General features: G+C 39.6%; 1 long non-coding RNA gene across 2 annotated transcripts in view; it reads right to left on the bottom strand.

The window, feature by feature from the left end:
* Positions 1 to 575: 575 nt before the first annotated feature.
* Positions 576 to 20,014, bottom strand: part of LOC135307953 (uncharacterized) — a 38,607-nt gene continuing 19,168 nt past the window's right edge. Inside the window, exons 3-7 of one of the 2 annotated variants that reach the window (XR_010368518.1) lie at positions 15,743 to 15,856; positions 14,446 to 14,538; positions 11,882 to 12,173; positions 3,525 to 3,669; positions 576 to 3,377 (exon numbers count right to left, since the gene is read on the bottom strand). This is a non-coding gene — a long non-coding RNA (uncharacterized LOC135307953). The remainder of the gene's footprint in view (positions 3,378 to 3,524; positions 3,670 to 11,881; positions 12,174 to 14,445; positions 14,539 to 15,742; positions 15,857 to 20,014) is intronic. The other variant, XR_010368520.1, reaches the window with a different exon arrangement.

The raw sequence follows: 20,014 nt of genomic DNA, 5'->3' as shown, positions 1-20,014 counted from the left end.
AACACAACACAGTGAGGGAGCAGCAGAGCAGAGAGCAGATCCAGCACACATGGGAATAGGTGGAAAGCCTTCTTTTGGCCTCAGTGGGCTTTGGATTAGATCCCAGGAGAAAAAAAATAGTCTTCTTTATTTTCTGAGGCCAAGTTAAATCATTAAAATTATTTAAATGTTGATTTTTTTTCTCCCCTCTTCTTACTTCCCTTTGCTTTTATTGCAGCTTTAAACTTTTTTTTTAATAAGAAACTTTCAATAGGGGTTCATGAGGATGTTTATTCATGGATAGCAGTTTGCACATTTTAGCAAGTAATCTCCAGTTTAATCTCTAGTCTCTATAAGATACATATGTAGTAAATATGCATACTAAATATTTTTAAAAGAAGTTGTTAAAGTGTGTGCACAGTTCTTAAACCTCAAACCTTAAATATCTCAGTGATTTACATTTAAAAAAATACCCAAAGGCATCAGACCACATTATGGACTAATAGCCTGCCAAATTTCATTTTTTTGAAAATGTTTGAGTTACAATATATGAGTGTAAAAAGGCAACTGAAACAACAAAATTTGGTCGAGAAAATATTGACCCCAGGCTGAGACCTTGTACGCCAAAAATGTTGACAAAACTTTATACCAACCCTAGGAGGCATGTCATGTTTAATACTGGCAGTATATGGAAAAAAGTTTGGCAATTTAATGCTTGTAATAATTTTAAAATCTTTTATGCAGTGGGTAAAAGCTTTTACATTACCATTCCTAATTTATACCAGCCTTCCTTTTCTTTCCCAAAGAATAAATGAACCACAGTAGTGGGGATAGAGGGGCTTGCAGAGAAATCCCCCAAACATATAAACCAGTGAAGCCATTTGCTGTACCCCACCCAAACCCACATACCTGGCTTGGACTGATCACCCCTTCCATCTGATGGATAATTCCATTTTCATGCCATTTACATTTCTGGATTATTTTTTCACATGAATTTTTCATAGGAAAGCAAATAGTTGAAATGAAAATAAATCTCTTTAAAGGAATATATGTAGAAAATCTTTATTTATATTGGAAGTTCTTCAAATAAATATTCCGTTAGCAAAATTGTGTAAAGAATGATAATGTTTCATACTTTACCAAGTGATGAAATACAATGCCAGAAAACAAGTGGAAAAATTTGATGATTGATTATTAGACTCCTTAAGCAAATAAATGTGCACTAGTTAATGATAGTTCCTTGTGATGGAAGTTTCAGTGCATCAATGCTCTGTAAAAAAGAAATGAATGGCAGGAGTCAAGCAACTCTCCACCCTAATGCTTTGCATTTTAGAGGTCTACTCTCTACCACGGAGTTACTTTGAGCAATGTGGTGGTTTGAGCTCCCACACAGCTCCACAGCAGTGATTAAACTGCACTGGCAGAGCTGCAAGAGCAGCGTGGAGCAGGGGGTGAGCAATGCCCCCCAAGGCTGTGCTGAGGTCACACCTCATGTACTCAGCAGGGAGGGATTGTGAGGGAGCTGTGTCATGACCACATGTGAGCAAGTTGTGCCCCAGATTACACAATGACTAAAAAGGGCCCTGCTTGATTACTAAACAAACAAAACCCAACAAGCCCCACAGGATCAACACTGTGGCAGCTGAGCAGGGGCAGCTCAGCCCATTTCTCAGGGCTGGCTCCAGTCATTTCCAAACATGTATTCCCACTTACACACCCAGGTTATGTTCTAGGTAGGTACTGGAAATAATTTAAATAATTAAATATTTCATTATAGCCAATAGATATTCTAGGACACATAAAAGCCCCACCTGGTGTGGGCTGGGCACATCTGCTGACCTTGCTCCTGCTGGTTCCAAATCAAAGCTAGTGTGCAGGAGTATCTTCCAAGGTTGTAGAAACCCAGCTTACAGTCCATCACAATTCAAATCATGAAGGGAACTTGTTAACCTTGTCTGCCAGGACTCTTCATCCTTCATCTGAAAAGGTCTGGGACCTGGAGCGGTGGGTTGGAGGCACAGAGCCCACACTGTGAGAACCCCTCCTCACATCTTCATGGGGTTCCTTAGGCACTGCTGGGTGGAATTACTGGGCAGGGCTGGGTGTATGTCAGGTGGCCTCCCTGCTTCTTGGTGTTTTATGATGGGAGGCTTGTTTTCTGCACGAGCAAGTACAAACCAATAAAGGACTGAAATTCACTTCTCAACTATCTCAGTAGATATCCATGGAGATTTTGGTAACTTTTCTTTCAAAGTGGGATCCCCAGATGATGCCATTTTCCAGTGGTGTTGAAGTTGAAAGTTTTGCATGAGGTATTTTATTTAGGATCCGGTTAGATGCATTATATAAAAAGTATGAGGAAGTCAAAGTGAAAACAGAGCACTTCAGTTCTGACAAAGTGAACTAATTCTGTGAACATGGGTTAGATTGTTTTTCTCTGACAAATTTCTTCATTGAATACTTGGAAATTTGGGAGCTTTGTTCCAGTTTGGAACAAAGCCATATTTCAAGACCCTGCATGAGATGGATCTCCTATGTTTGACAGGGCTCTATTTTTTTTCATTTTCTGCTATGAGTGGGAAAAAACCCAAAGGGTAAACAATGGTTCCCCTGCTCCTCTCACTGAGCCTTGTCAAAAGTGAGCTTCACTCAAGTGATAACTGCTGTAAACTTGTGTTTTATACCAATCATTCATATTTTCATATTCAATAAATGACATCTTCATGCTCCTTGCACCCATCTGATGCCTCTGGTATGTAACATCCAAAACTTACTCATCTTCAGTCCCAGCAGAATGACTGAAGGCAGTTATTTTTTCCTTCTTCCATCTCCTTTGTTAAACAGGAAGAGTGTACATATACAATAGAAAAATAAAGGAAAATCCAGAAACAGTGAATCAATAGGTATAGAAGGTATCACTGAGGCTATCTAAAGGTGCAAAAGGTAAAGCTTTTGGATTACTTTGGACAGAAACAGAGGAGTGTGGCAGAAATACTAGAATAGTGACTTGGGTTGTTTCACTGGCAATGTGCAACATACTTCTCTTCCTCAGACCTGGTGGAAGTCGTGCAAATGTCACAAAGCTTGACTGAATAGTGAGAAAATAGTTATGCCTAGAAATGAATGGAAAAGTCAGTCACCCCCAGTGGCACACTGAAAACCTGACAGCAGACAAAGAGCAGGCTCTGGGCAACACAAAGCAAGAGGTATGGACTTCAGACATAGTGAATAATAGATGTTTATCTTAGAGATCATCCTTAATTTGCCTGCTTTGAAGTCTTTTGTTCCACTGGCTGCCCTGCACTGCCATGAAAGCCAGGAGCATCTCTGAGAAGCATGGGCGGCTCTTTGTGATGTGTGAAGCACAGGGAGAGTGCTGCTCCATGTAATGGTTAATGCTGTGAAGCAGAAAAATGGTAATGAACTAAGGAGCAGTAGACAAAGAATAACAACCAGCATCTTGTCTCCCTTCACAGGCACTAGAGACACAAAGGGATCTTTAATAATGCAGGGTTCCCTATATAAAAAGTTTTGCATCACCTCACCTGTAAATGTTGTTTCCATTTTCCTTGAGGCAGTTCAGGACCTGGAGAGGTGACTGCTTCTCTTTTGTGGTGGAGATTTGCACAAGAAGTGCTTCAAAAACTTCTGCTGCATTTGTTAGTCAATTCAGGAAAGGGATGTTGGATTCTGAGGAACAGAAAGCAGAAAAGAAACTTCATTCAAATATGCATTTCTATTTCAAATTCTAATAGCTTTATATTTATGTATATTAAAAATTAAGTCTTGTGGAAAGGAAAATATGTGGTCTTCTCCATCATGACAAAAATACTGAAATCCACCAATTACCCTGGTACCTCTAAGTGGCCATGGAAGTAATAAAATGCTGCCTCTCTGTTTCAATAGCAAAAAGGCATTTTGCAGTGGGCATGAGGTATGAACAATATTTACTTCTGGATTTGTATGTACACAGTAACCAGCTACATGTTTGCAACAGCTCATTTGCCTCAACATGTCTGCAATGTGAAACTTGTGAATTATGCATATCACTGGTGCCAGCAGTCTTAAAAAGTGATTAAAATTCTGGAGTTTTTGTCTGTAGAAATGTATCTGTCCCTAAAAGACCTGCAAAAGAAGCTTAAATCTAAAGAAGATTGCAGGAGATCAGATCTACTGGATTAAATGATTCTGAACAAAATTCAGTGACTGCATAAACAACGTAAATCTTTTCTGAAGGCAGTGGTCAGTATTCCACAGCTTATTCCACAGTTCAGTTTACCTCTCAGTGCTTGAAGAAGAATTCACATTTACTCAAATTGTTTATGCTTTTAATTTCAATGTTATACCTTTATGGATGCACAAAAAACCTATTTGGAAAAATATAGTCTTTTGCATTATAATCAAAACATATTAAAAAAATAAATTACTTTTTACTGTTTAAGACAGGGTGAAGTGGATATCATAAAAGTCAGACGCAATCCTCCTAACAATTTTCCTAGAACTCCCTTGCTGGTATTCTAGATTATAAATACAGAAATAGCTTTAATTTTTTGTACACACCAACTCAGTTTAGAGCTAAGAGAGATGATGCCATTCCATAGGTTCCAGTCCATCTCATCCATACAGAATGGATGTTCTCCAAGGGTGCTAATTTTTCTACAAGTCAAAACCACCAGACTTTTTGGGGGATCAATCCTGATTAACACATTATGTTTTAAGCACTTACAAGAATTACAAAATGGAATAATTTGTTAGAAATATGACAAAATAAATTTTCTAATTCTTCATCTGCTATGTAAAGCATGGGAGGGTACAGAAAGTTCTGTATCATCCCCCTTGATATCATCCCAAATGAATTTATCTTATGTTATCTTTTTATTATCCTATTTTCTTGGTAAAAGTTGGGCCATCTTTACCAAAAGAGAGGGCAGCAGAGAATGGAAAAAGGCAACAAATTCATGATCCACCCACTTTTCAGGTAGATTTGCATCTTTCTGATTCCATCACAATGGATTTGACAATTGATTTACTCTGCTTTTTTCTTCAGGTAGGAATAGTAAGACCAAGTCTATGCCTGTGTTTTGTAGAAAATAAAGCATAACTCCATGCAACCAAGTCCTTGATGCTTTGGATCCAAGAATAGTGGAGCACAAGATGGCAAAAGGGTCCAGGGGGAAGTGCTGATGGTTGGAGCTTTGGCATTTCTGACAGAAACATCACCAGCACATCAGGCATTTGCAATCATCTCACATTGAGTTCATGGCCAGGGAAGTTCAGAGCTGTACCAACTGCCTTGTGCTCTCAATAGCACAGGATGAGCTGTAGCTCTGGATTTCTGCTGACTATAAAGCTACACAATTCTTGTCCTTATTATTGGCTAAGACATTTCTTGGAAATAAAAAATTATTCATTGTTCAGAAGAGATCTCTCCTGCCTGAAAACTAAGTTTTTGGGCAGAGTCCACAGAGGTGGCAAAAGATGGTTGAAAACTCCTCTCTGAGTTCTCAGCTGGAGATACACTGAGTTCTTTCTGACTGATTTGAAAACAGCAGAGACCAACCTGAAATTACACCACAGGAATAAAACTCTCCAGGGACTATTCTGCTGACAGATCCATTTCAAAATACTGCAAATTCTGGCTGTGTCCCATCACTCTCCAAAAGCTCAAAAGAGCAGATGTCCTGAAGTGGCTAAAGCAGCATGATGACTCCCCTGCACCACAGGATCACCAGATGTCCTCTGCAGGCAGCCTAAACATTGCTCCTCAGTGCTGGGCCAAAGGAAAGAGCTGGGAATCTGGCACAGCTTTAGAAATGATTTCCCTCATAAGTGTATCCTGTGGTTTTTTCTTTTCTCCAAAAACAGAGTTGTTTGAAAATAAAGGCTTTAAAATATCCAGGCAGAGACGGGTGTGTGGCCTCCCTTTATTTCAACAATCCCCATGTCTGGTTGTTCTACAATGCCAACAAAGTTGGTCCCTAAGCTGGAAGGATCCAGTTTTCTCTTGGCTGTCTGGCCCAAATGCCATTAAATCCAGTTAAAAGAGCAAAGACCTTAGAGAAAGGAGGACAATACCTCTAAGCAACCCAGTACTGTAGAAATAAAAGAGTGTGGGAAGCAAGACTCAAAGGAATTCCAAACAAAGCGTAAAGGAGTTGAGACAAAGAGAACAGAAGATGATGCCTGGTGGGTAGTGTAAGATGGTAAAGAAACATAATTTCTGACAGATGTTACTTCAAAAACTCCAAGAACCTTTGCTGTACCTGGCTGTTGGGTCTGAACCTTTCTGTCAGGAGTGTCACTGCTGCCCAGCCCTGTCCATGTCCAGCAGGGGCTGGTCCAGGCCTGCACACACCTGGTGGGGATCAGATCAGCCCTTCTCTTCCAAAAACTGTCCTGTCACATCCAGCTTCACCACCAGTCAAACATTATGTTTAAAGTGTTGAGAAAAAAGCAACCCATGCAAATAATGAAATCCATGAAACTGTGACTGATAAGACAAAAAATTCAAAATTAGATTTGATGGTTCACAATGAAGTTCCCAAAGCTCTGACAGCTGACAAAAAACAGTACCAGCCCATCTTCTCCCACCTTTGTTTAGAATGGATTTGACAATTAGGGGTGATATCCTTTTGTCAAAACAAGCCTTCTGTTAAGTATTTTACAGGCACACTAGGGATTCTGGCAAATGGTTCATTTTTTGTACGGATTATCTGGAATAGAAATTTCCATTTTATCAGATGATACTATAAAGTCAGATGAGAAAAAAATTACCCTTGTTATTTCTTTTGGTTTCCTGATTCAAGAAAATAATGAAACTGCACATGGGATAAAGGGAATCTAAACAGAGAGAAATACTTGAAAATTTAGCTCAGTGCTAGAAAATAGTTCCAAATATATAGTTAAGTACACGTCTATGTTCAAGTTTCTTTTTTTTAAAGTATAAAAATCTACATTTATGTAAATTGCTATCTGCAAGATTCATGCACATGTCTCACAACAAAGTTCAAGAACACAGGAAATGGCATGCACTACTGAAAGAGGCAAAAGCTGAACCATGAAACTGCCCAGGGTTTCCCAGGTGGTCCATCAGACCTGCATTCAGGGAACACAAACCCAGCACACACAGGCTTAGGACTTTGGAGAGGAAACCTGGCTATGGCAGAAGAAGCTCAGCCAGTATGACCCAGATCACCTCCCTTGATGCTTTCTGGACCCCCAGGTGCACATTGTGCTTTGGCAGTGCCATGGGGCTTTGCTTTCCAGCCAGGATTCTTCCATGGCATCCATATACTCAGAAACATTGGAAAATGGTCATTGCTTTGGAGCACAACAGCCCTTCACAGTTTTTTTATTTAAAAAAAATATTTTCATGAAAGCAGAAAATTCCAATTGTCTTGACCCCAAGTACCCAATGACATCAAAGGAACACCACCACCTCCACCTTACAAGTGGTGCAGAATAGATGTGGCTGGTCCTGTCAAAAGGGGAGCATGAGTAGACCTGAAATCTTTATAGTAGGTCAGAGTAACCAATTTTTCACTAAATTAGATTTAAACTGTAATTACATACTTACTCATTTTGCATTTATTTGTAGCAGAAGGTTCTTCTAAATATAGTTCTGATACACAAGATCATCACAGGAGCAGTACGACTGGCAATAATATTTTTTTAAACACAGCAGACGTGTTCTTTGTGTAATAACAGGGCAACGTGTATAAATAATTTTAGGTCTGCATAAGATATTGAGGAGGTCAAAGCAATCCTTTTTCCTCTCTGTGACTGGGGTGTGGGTAGGCATCTGAATGAAAGAAAAACTTCCAGCAGAGACGGTCTTTTTTCCTTTACTTTACTTGATCCACCCAAGAAGGAATATGGAAGAAAAAGGTCTTAACATAGTTGTCACTTTGAAATGTTCCAGTGTTTTAATTAAGGTCCAGAGTCTGGCAAAATTTGACAAACTTTCCCTTTGAAAATAAGCTGGGTTTAACCTTCAAGAATGTTTCTCTGGGTTGTTAACACAGTTCTTATCCAAAGCTGTGCTGAGCAGTGAGGTAGGATGAGGTGTGCTCCACATCCTTTTGAAGTGGGTGGAAAGACTCTCATGGTCCTCAGAGGGCTTTGGCTCAAACTCACAATTCTAAATTTAGGCTCACTTGTAATTGTCCTTTTTCCTCCACTAGTGCTCCATAACTTTTTCTATTTGTTTGCTTTTGTAATAGGAGGAGAGAGAAAGAACTATTATATTCCTCCTTATGATATTCATGCTTATTCCAGAAAAAAATACTTTTTTACCACCTTTTGGTGTGTTCATTAGAAGAATGAGAAAAAGATCAGAGGCAAACAAAAGCTGAAGTAAAGCTGCAGGTGGGACTCAGTAGCTGATGCAAAAGGAGCAGACATACTCTGAGACAAAACAGATTAAAGAGAGCAAAGATGATGTAATAAAGAAAAATGGGTCAAAATTCAAGATGCCATTTCCTTGGTTAGAGCATTATTGAAGTCAACAGTCTTGCAAAACCAGGGTCAGGATGTGACTAAGAGTGAGACTAGTACACTAGATGATTAGTCTAGCCCTAAACTGTCTTCTGAGTAGTTTTAAGGACTGATCCCTCTTGGTTTTGTCCATCATCCTTATTCAGTAGTAAGAGTGGAGACGAGATCAGGAACTGGTGAACTCTGCAGGATCTAGTGGGAAAATTTTTGTGGGAATGGCTACCATACCTGGAGTTTTCCCTTCTTAACAAATGTTCTTTTTTAAGAATAATGCTTAAAAAGCCTGATGTCCTAAGAGACAAGCTGATCATGTGTTTCTCCTTGATGCATCTTTAAAGTAGAGATCTGCATTCCACACTGTGAGGACAGGAGTTCAGTCCAGGTGGGGAACATGATCTGGCAGCTCAAAGTTGCAGGGGAAGGCTTTAGTGCTTGGATGCACTTGCACCACTATGGCCAGTGCTCTGTATGGGGAAAAACTCCAAGGGCTTGGCATATACAGGAGGGGAGAAAGCCCCAGTGGCTGGAGATTCCACAGATAAACCCTCATTGTCTACAAAGGAAAAGCCTTTGGCATCCTAGATAATATTTGAGATTAATTAGCAGTTTGTTTAATGAAGCTGCAGCCAGACATCTTTAATCCAAACACCTTTGTAGAGCACATTTACATGCAGAGCTTTGGGCAATTACCAAAAGTACTGCTCCATAATAAGAAAAAAACCCTCATTTATGAAATAATATACATGTATTAATACATTAAACCAAAGAATAATATACACTTAGATATAACATAAAAATAACTCTACAAGCCAGACAACTTTGACAAGATCTCCTGGACACTTAAAAAGCACAATAAACATCTGTTTTATTTCTAAATGCCATACCTTAAAAAAACCCCACTCTCTTGTTAAAAGTCCAGCTCCTTATTTTAATTAAATTACCAGGTGTTTATAAAATATAATTCTCTTGTGAAACTACAGTAAACAGAAGAGATCCAAACCCCTGTAAATTGAGAACGCAGGTTTCAGCTGTCAGGATGTCATTGGGAAGATTCAAGCTGCTTTGTTGGTGTGCATTTGTGCAGTGACAGATGTATACTGACCATTTGAAGGAAAGTGAAGGAGTTTAGAAGAACAAGTAGGATTGCTAAACAAATCATGTTTAAACACAGGGAAAAAAAGGACAATGGAAAAGGGAAAAAAAGAGGAGTTTCAGTGGAGGGTATCTTATTTTATTGTTCTTATTATGTCTTCACTGGAACACACTAGAATAAATGCTCTGGGCTGTAAAATAACACCATTCAGCACAGAATGGATTAAATTCAGTGAGAACATCTTTTCTGATCCTTTGATTACATATGAGCAATGTTTGTGATTATGTCTCCCTTTTTCAGCAGAAAACACCAAAACATACCACAGCATTGCTGCATAACATGGAAAACCTTCTCTGGCTTGTAGAGATGTACATATCCATTTATCAAATTAAACAGTGGTACTTTAAATCAGCAAAGAAGGAAATATAAACATGACAAACAAATCTAGGCAAATACATGTTGCTAAGGAAAATAGGAAGTTTCTTCAAGAGTATATTGTCTGTCTCGTAATTCATTAAGATGGTATGAACAGATTACAAGAATTGTTTAAAAGAGAAGTGTTATTAATACTATAGATAAGACAGAAAAATATATATTGTAATAGACACATGCAGATACACGCATACTCTACTGCTTAGAATTTGAAGACAAAAAAAGATGATACAAACAGTGGCCCAAAGATAATAAACTCCCTTGCATTGCATTGTCTGAGAAGCCACTGTTAAAATCCTTCTATTAGAGGTGAATATTTTTATATCAATGTTTCCATGTACTATAAATCCAAAGGTTCTTAGGGAACAGTAGAAATATGCAATGCTGCCAGAAGCCAAAGTGAGGAAGCAGAAGAATCACTGTAATTACAGGTCAGTTATTCTGGCATCAGTCCTAACCAAAAAAATGGAAAAGCTGATAAGGGCTTCAATTGGTATGAAATTAAATTATGACAGTACAATTGGTGCCAGTCAGGATGGCTATATGGAAAGGTAAGTCTTGCCAAACATTTTGGTGAATGCAACTACACAGGTGTAAGACTTGCATAAGACATTTGGCTTAGTCCCTCAGTGTAGTCTGATTAAAGGACTGGCACTGACAAAAACAGTTTATGGGCAGAGTGGCAAGCGAGGGCAACACCAGCATGAAGTAGCACGTTCAGCTTCCTGCCTGACACTGCTCCTGTGTGCAGCCAGGCTAACCAGTGCCAGGCAGAGACAGAAGAAAGACCAGGAACAGTCTGTCATCAGAGGCCACGGCAAGGAAATAGCAACAGGAAATCCTGAAAGCAGTGCCAAAGCCCCCCTAACTCCAATAAGCAGAGTTTTTCATATAAAGCTTGTAAAGAAACTAAAACCTAGGAAAATTCTGCAGAACTTCAAGTAGAAGACATATTATGAGACAGGTACTTAAAATCTGGATGGAGATCAATGTCCAAACATTTGAGGTTCAGTCCAGAGTAATGGACAGGTTCAATTCCATTGCAGAGAGAGCATTTGGGGGATTTGTGGCAAAATATATAGACTGATCCCTGAAAGTTGCAACAGGAGAACTGAATCATAGTGCATTCCAAGCCCTGCTAAACAACTAAGTCTAGTCCCAACAGATTTTGTGTACGTTCATCACAACACAGATGCTTTCATGTCTCAAGTCTCTTGGGAACACCATGTGTTTTGTCTGTTTTGTTTCTTAATGATTTGCAAACTTTTAAAACTTGGCTGTGTTGCTACTTTGCTTGTGGGTTCAAGAAAAGACAAGAATCCATAAACCTTTGATCCACATGCTACAAATGTACTAGAGAAAAAAGAGAAGAAAAGAAAAGAAAACAGTGCTGTCAACAGGAAGATATAAGGGTTGGTTTGTGTGAATGGGGATAATTAGTTGAAATGTGATATGGAAATTGTTTTGGTTTTTTCTTTCTGGAAAATATATATTTGTGAGAACAGATTTTATGTAAAATGTTAAAATGTTTTAGAGAACATTTTATACCAGATTAAATCTCAAAGATAGATACTGTTCTGGTCTCACTACAAAAAAAAAGAAAGGACATTGAGTTTCACAGTTAGCTGCAGAAAAGAGAATTGTTATTAATGTTTTTATCAGCTATAGATTTAATAATCTAAAAGACTATTAGATCTCTTTACAACTGCATTTTTGAGTATCACATTTCAGAAAGCATGAGTTGAGAGTTTTGTACATCTCACTTTAAGGAGCTCAGCCTACTAACAAGAGAAAAAGAAAAGATACTTTTAGGGACTTCACTACCTTATTAAAGAAGTTTATCCAGCAGAAGATGCCTTTGTGGGACAAACAGCTGCTTACCTGGCTTGTCCAGCTCAAAGGCAGTAAGTGACTGTCTGGGGATGGCAATTTTCCTTCTCCTCATCGGATGGCTGTGAATTCAATCCTAAATAACAGCTGGACTCCTGATTCAAGCCAATTGTCTTGGCTCCCTCTATAGTCCAGGAAGGAAATAGGTACTTCTGAATGGCAACTGCTCCCGTGAGTGCCAGCAGTCTGTCTGTGCTGCAGTGACATGTCTTGATCCCCAATGGCTCTAGAGGGAACCTTGATGAGCAGCTTAGCCTGGAACTCAAACCTCCACCAGCCAACACTAGGTGAGATGAATAATATTGAGTGGTACCACTGATACATATATCTAAAGTCAAAATGCAACTGTGCCCATGAATTTAGCCACATGGGTCAGGTTTCAAAAACCCAGATAAGCACTAGAGATTTAACTCTGGCTTTAGAAAAATCCATTTCATATTTGAGTCAAATGTAGCTATAAAATGAAATGTGAGAACCTTATATGTATTTACGAGGAGTGTTATGAAAATTGCTAGCTGAGAGGGCAAAAAGAGGCAGAGGTACTTTATAGCTTTCCCTTGGCTCAAGGGAGGCACGGACAAAACTTGCATTTTGCCTCCAACCCTCTCCAAGAAAATGGGAGAATGGCTATCCACAGTTTTTCAGCTTTGGTGCGAGGCCTGTGCAAGCTGTGATTTAAAAGTAATTGTGGTAATTGCTGTAACTACAAAGTTAATGCATGCAACGTTAATTTTGTTCACAGAGAGTTGTGCCAGTAATGGCACCATCCATCATTTTCTGTTAAAACAGGAACAGGTGTTAATCTCCACTCAGCAATGGATGCAATGTGAGTGAGCAATAAGAAAAATGCCAAAGAAGAAAAGCCACTGTCAAAGCTCTCTGTCACAGAAAAACAATTTCTAGCAATATCTCTGTAATTGGACTCAACTAAAGAGTGAAAAATGGTTTGACTTTTCAGTGACAGAGATTGTTAATGAATCCAATTTTTCTCTTCCACCTTGATTAGCTTTCTGTACGAAGATCCATTTTAGCTCTGTACAATGTAGCTTAGGGTAATAGACACCCAGCTGCTCTAATCTTGCCAGTAGTCCCCCTTGCAGAAAAGTATTTTTTTTTCTTAGATAGGCTGCTAAACTATTACCAGGTTTTCAAGCATAATGGAAAACAATGCAGAATAGAATTTAAATAGGACTTCAACAACAATTTTGGTATTTTTCTAGCTTTAACAGCAACCTTACAAGATTTTTGAATACTTTGCACATCCTGTCCTCCCAGGCATAAATCTATCCTCCCAGGGTTCTGTGTATTCCCAGATAGCCTGGGCACTCCACTGTTGGGTTGCTCAGCTCCATGCAATGCTACCTTGCAGAGCAAGAGCATAGCCAAAACCTCCAAGGGCAAACTGGTTCATTAAGTGGCACTCAATTTATTAACAGGGCTCATTCCAAGCAGGTAGCAAAGCATTTCCAATAAGCAATCAGAGCAGTACTGCCCTTTTAATTGCACTCTGTATTTGAGACATTTCCAAAGGCCATGCCAGGGGCATCTGCATGGTTTGGCCTAAGTAAAAGAGTCTGTTTGTGTTGCCCAATGCTCACACCCTTTCCACCAAAGGCACGTCTGCACCTCTTTTGATAAAAAGCAGCCCATGATCCTGACCTTGTCTGTCCTATGGCACAGACTGCAATAGCATTTGGGAAAGAACAAGGTCATTAGGGAAATGTAAGAAAGAAAAAAGGAAGTGTTGGGTTGGAAATACATTTTTGGAACAAAAGTGAGCTAATAACTAAACCCAAGTTCTCTGGATTTGCGTTAATTCTTAAATAGTGCTACCCAAGGAGTGTCTTCAGCAGCGGGGATACAGTCTGATATATTATCAGCAATGAACCTATTGATATGCAAAATATATGTTCTACACGATTCAAATACTGAGAATTGTGCATGTTGAGAAACAGAGGCAGTTTTGAAAAGCCAGTTAACACCACCCTCTGTGCAGTGTTATCCTCTGGAGTGATGTGGCTCCCTTGGTGTCAGGGAAGCAGTGTCTGCATGAGCAGGAGGCATCTCTGAGCTTCACACAAGATCTGCCCTCGATTTCACTGCATTTGGGGTCAGCTGCAGAGAGGATTAGGATCTGGGTAGTGGATCTGCCTCACTTGAAAATTCAGGCTTTGAGAAAGGACAGCAGATAAGCAGCACACCCAGAATATTTAGCAGGAAACGAAATATTCTGCGAAACAGTGAAAAAAAGTGCATAGGTTATGTCTTTCATATGAGTATAGACAGATATTGCAAATACTCCTTCACCTGTCCAGCTGATCCTTACAAATTACTCAGTGAGTGAAGGCTTTCCCAAGTGATCCTGTTTCAGTTTATTTCGGTTTTTATAAATAATTAATTTATTTTCCAAAAGAACTCTGAATTGAAAAATCAATGCACACCTTTAATTTGTCATGTGTTCAATTTAAAATCTGATGTTAGTACTGGAGATTTCAAAAGGAGAACTTAAAAAGAACATTTTTCATTTTGTTTGAGAAAATCATTAAAGGCAAAACCTGTAAATCACAGAGATGGCCTTGGCGCTGACAAACAGATGAACCCCAGGAAATTTAAATGCAAATGTCACATTCCTTGTCAAGAAAAGAAACCTAAAAGAAAAGACAGGAAGAAGGGGTCATTGTCCATTTTTTCCTAATTCTTTTTTTAATATAAATGCCCATTTGCCAGGAAGTAGAAGGCAGCATAATATGCTAGCACTCTAAATGCACCCTTCATAATTAATGTTAGTAAAGAAGTTTTAAAATGCCTGCAACTTTGACACTATGTTTCATAATTTGCATAATTTTGTATGTCTTTCAGCTGCTGAATTTATTCTTCCAATTATTATTTCTTTTTAAATAATAGCCTTCTATGCATGGATAGATTAAATAAAAAATTGTGTGTCGACTGTGAGCTCTCATTATATAAAATGTTCCTATCCCTCTGGCTTTTGAGATAACTTTCCTTTTTACTCTGCTTCAGTAATTAGTTTTCCTGAATATATTACATATCATTGCACAAATTTCTGGGGAGCATTTGTTGTATGAAACACAAAAAACACAAACAGAGCATTCTAGGATTGACAGAACTGCACAGCCCAATGTAAAAACCCAGCCCCACAGTAAATGTGGGGCTTTTTTAAGATTATGAAGCTTTTTGACTCGTCTATGTTTCAATGCTCTCTTTGTTTTGTACTGCTTTTCAAGTCATCTTTAAACTACAAAGAATTAAATATAAGTTGTGTATTTCTTTATGCCGTTGTGGCTTAGCTCCTCAAATGGGTATTTCTAATCCAACAACTACAACAGTACTGACTAGCCTTTATATGGCCTTAGGAGACAAATGCAATTTTTGTTTGTCTCCCTTGTTACAATTTGCAGCTCTGGTGAACCTGAAATGTAAAAAATTAACAATAATATTCTCTACACTATACTCTGATTAATTATCCAATGCACATGCTCCAGACTTGGAAGTCATTTTTTCTCACTTTATTTCGATCGCTGCAGTGTTTTTGTTTTTTTTTGTCAGAATGAATCTTAAAACTTGTGCTGGCAGCAGCCTGGTGTCCCTGGCTGGTTGTGGCAGCCTGTGAGAGCACAGCTGCCATGGGGGAGTAATGGGCTGTGGAGCTCCACATAGAAACTTGGCCCTAAATTAGTGTTGTAACAAAGAAATCAATGAAGTCTGAGAGAATTACAGAGCACTTGGTGACATGAATAAGAAGAAGGTCACTAGATATGAAAATCTGGGGTGTGAAATGGAGTAATATTGAGAACCCTTATTGATGTAAGTCAATTACGGTCAAAAAATCACATTTTGAAGTCAATGATGACCCCATAGAAGTCCATAGTAACTCTTCCACAGCCTTATGTGGGGCCTGGATTTCATCTTCAACAGCCAGGAATACCCTACAGCAAATATTTTCATCTGTGAAGACAGAAAAGGAAAAAACAATTTAAGTATTCCTAACATACAGAGAGAATGGATTAATGACATTATATTATTCAGAATATAATTAAATCCTGAACTTTATTTTTAAAAATAGTGCAATCATGTGTTTATATGTAGAGCTAAGGCACTTCTTCCCTTTTTTTTTTTTAAGCATTGCATGATGACATCAGCTAACGCTGCAACACTTCTCAGGGATTTTGTGCAGAATCTTAATGTTTACACTAACAACGTAATTTAAGAAAGTATATTATGTAAATCCTTGAATCTCCTAGGGTCTAGGAATGAAATGTAATGCTAATTTGATTTAGTAATTTGTTCTCTCTCCCCAGAAAGACACAATTACTGCTTTTGAAAGACTTTTTTCTTTTTCCATCACGCTAGGACTAAATTGAAAACTGAGTCGGCAGCAAAGCCTGGGCTGGGAACATAGAAGAGCTCTGCTACTCAGGCTCTTACAGCCAGAACACAGAGTGCAGGGAGATTTATTTCTCAAAACGGAATGTTCATTATCTCTTTTTTTTCTTTCTTTCTTTTTTTTTAAGCAAGAAATGGAAACAAAATAAGTCTTCTTGAAATTCCATAATAGTAATCTAAACGTGAAATGTGAGCTGAAAATAACGTGCCTCTCTGTGTGTGTCTAGAAGAGAGAGGCCTTGCAGCTCTGTGCGTGTCTGTCTGCAGGAGAGAGGTTGTGTGTCTGTGTACAGTAGTGTAGAAATAGTTCATCAAATGAGTGGTTTCCTGTCCTGATCTGTAGATTTTCTTTCTTCCATGAAAGGAAATGGAGATAATTGATCTGACTTCCATCAGCACATAAAAGAGATTGTCGGCAATTTGTTTTCTGGAGGGCTACTTAAATACATGGTGATGTGGTGAGCAGGAAAGATCACCCACAAACTCTGCAGCAGTCCCAGATGCCTGGTGGGCACACCCAGAGCACCAATACATTCCGTCATTTGCAAAGTATGACTTTCCTTTCTTTCTCTCTCTGTCTCTTTCTCCCTCTTTCTTCTTCTTTAAGGATACACGGTGTCCCTCCAGGTTCTGCAGTCTGGGTTTGATTAAATAATTATAAACTTCAAGCAGCAGATCTATCATTTACATTCCTGAACATGCCAACATGTGCCTTTTGTGGGGATGCCAACCAATACCAAAGCTTCAGTCATTATTGTCATTGAAAATACAGTGGTTCAATGTTTGTGCTATTTCCTGGATTTTGGCAATATAATGTTGCCCAGCAATTTGCTGTTAGTGCCAACAACACTAAAGAACTTCATAATAAATCCTTTCTATATTTACTCAGTCCACCACTGTGTCACTGAAATTAGCATTTTACGATCTTATGCTCCAAGGAACCTATTTTCTCTCTTTTAACTCCATGCTATTATGAATCCCAACAGAAAATCCTTCAAAGCATGGTTTGCTTCAGCTTCTCTGTATAAGGATTGCTGTCAGTCATGTTTGTTTTCTGAAAAGACGTAGAACTTGCAGCTTCGTGGTACATGATGGCAAAGATAAACCAAACTAACAAACAAGACAGAGTGTTTAATTTAGGGATATTATAGAGATTGCTTCAAAATGTCAGATGTTTTCATGCAGCCTTAAGTGCAGAAGACAAAATTAACAGAAGAAGATACCAAAAAAGTAACATGACCAGATCTTTCCCTGAGGTCCAGATGAGCCAACTCTGCTCATGTGAGTGACAGACAGAGTGAAGACAGAGGGTTTGACTTCTCTGAATGAAAATATCATGGTAATGGAAGAAAACAATAACCAGTGTAGGGGCCTTAGAAAAGGAGTGGGATACTCAGGGATACTCCAGCCAATGCTTCATGGAAACCGTGGGACCACTGGGGCTGAAATATTGTTGTAACTGGGTAATTCAGCCCTTTGCTTACAATGGCGTGGGAGAGAATAAAAGAGTGCCTTTTGCACTGAAATCCTCAGAGGGACTTCCCTGTGAACCCTGAGTTCGGGATCCTGTCTAGGTGGTCAACATAGGGCCAAATTCCACTCATTTATTTGGTCCAAGAAGAGAAGCAGCTGCATTAAAAGGATTGAGGGGAAAATTAGGAGCAAGCATTTTCTAGGGAAAGGAAGAACAGGTTTGATTAGAAGGGAGAGAGAGCAGAGGGCAATAGTTTTTTTCCTTTGCAGTGAGAGAAGTGAAAGCAATGCCTTCTGGAAAGAGATGGATGAATGGAGAAGAGAAGGCTTGGGAAGAGGCACACTAAGTGACTCACTACAGCTGTAATTTTTGTCACTGGAATAGAGGGAGGCTGGAATTTTTTGACTAATGGGAAGCACATCATTGCTATCCTCTCATAACCCTGAAAAGCCCAAAAGATTTTGCTGCACATTCTGTCCTGTAGCAAATTCACCAGAAAACCCCTCATGCCCCAGAGTGGGTTATTTTGGAGACGTGCACGTGTGTGTGCATGGTCACAAGGCCGGGGAGGAAACTGCCCTGTAATCTCAGCCCTGGTGGCAGAGGCGGCTCCCACAGCCCCAGTGATGTGGGTGCACACCAGCTGAGTTACAAGCTCCCACAGGCACAACCCCTCGTTAGGAAAATCCACGGCAGAAGCCATTTAACCCCTCCTGTGCTGGCTCCTCACAGTGGTTCCAGTGCCACGGCTGCACCGGCGAGAGCGGCCGGGCCTTTGTGCCCTCACCAGGAAGGGAGAGGCCCTGCAGGATCTGCTCCAGCACTTTCATTAATCACAGCACATTTTCAACAACAAGGATACCTCCAAAAAAATAAGAAACTGCATGGCATAAAGAGAATATCTAACAAATAAAAATCGGGTTATTTGGCTGAGCAGCTCCAGTCCCTGCAGCGCCTCTGTCCCCGATCCCTGGGGTGAGCCCAGGGGTTGCAGTGGTCCCCAGGACACTCTCACTGCTCTGGGCAGCACAGGAATGGGAACAGCTGATTCCAAGGGGCTGCTAAGGCTGGAAACAACCTGATCTTCAGGTCAGACTGAGAGAAATTTTGTAAGCAACTTCCAGGCATAATCTATGTTTTGGTCCCCAGGAAGCAGGCTACAAAGGAGTTTCTTACAGTGAGATGGACACTCTGCACTGAGCCACTTATTAATCTGCTCTTTGATAAGTGTGGCAATGGGAGAGGCCCATTTCATTGCAGAGAGAAAATATTCCAGCTGGTTGAATTGCTAAGGCAGCACCCTGCCTTTTCCCCCATTTTAGAGTTTTGTCTTATTTGTGTAGAAGTAGTAGTTTTATAACTTTGGATTAAGGTGCCCAAGATGTTGGAAGGGTGTGCAATAAACACTGAAAGCAAAAATATTCTTGTGATGGTGCCTTCACAGCTGGCTGTGTATGTCTATATGTCAGATGTCACACATGCATTAGGTGAAAACATGGGACCAGGTACACAAAGGTGCCTAGTTTCTGCCTCTGCTGGGTCCTCTTCCCATGGCAGAGGCATTCAAACTTCCAGAAACTGTGAACTGAGCATATAGAACAATAAAACAAAAACAAAAAGAATCCAAATGTAACCAAACCACTCTGTTTTTTCACTTCTGCTCTTTCTACTTTAGATGCACAGTTCAAATACTTTCCTGAGTTAAATCTGTTGAGCTCAGTGTGTCACTGCTAGAATTTACATGGCAAGGCATTTCTATAAAACACATCAATCTCTGGAATACAGAAGTCTCTTCTGGCATGGCTCTGTTGTGGCTGAGTTGTGTCAGCTCCCTCCTGTCGGCACTGGGGACACAGGTACTGAAATGTGGGACAGGGGGACAGGAGGTTGGGACACTGGCTGGCACATCTGGTTAGAGGGAGCCTGGCTGAAAGGGCTGGGGCAATTTCCAGCCCACTGGGGTGAGTGCCCTGAATTACACCATTACACCATTATACTCATTTTACGAGTTTAAACAGTCAGACTGAGCCCTAATTCTGTAGGCTTGTGGTGTGACCAGAAACCACCTCCTTTTCTGCTTCTGATTTTCCTCAGTAGTAAGGAAAACTGAGTTACAAGAACAATATTTCACTAACAATTTATTCTAAAACTATTCTAATAAAAACATCCTGAAACTAGTATTCATCTACTTCCTTTTCTAAGATTTTTTTTTGTTCTAAGGTGGTTGTTTAGAAAAGCGGTTTTAA

This window comes from Passer domesticus, chromosome 9 (genome assembly GCF_036417665.1).
Source record: "Passer domesticus isolate bPasDom1 chromosome 9, bPasDom1.hap1, whole genome shotgun sequence".
Taxonomy (NCBI): Eukaryota; Metazoa; Chordata; class Aves; order Passeriformes; family Passeridae; genus Passer; species Passer domesticus.
Note: the sequence above shows the minus strand (reverse complement) of the source record. Positions and strands in the feature narration are given on the sequence as shown.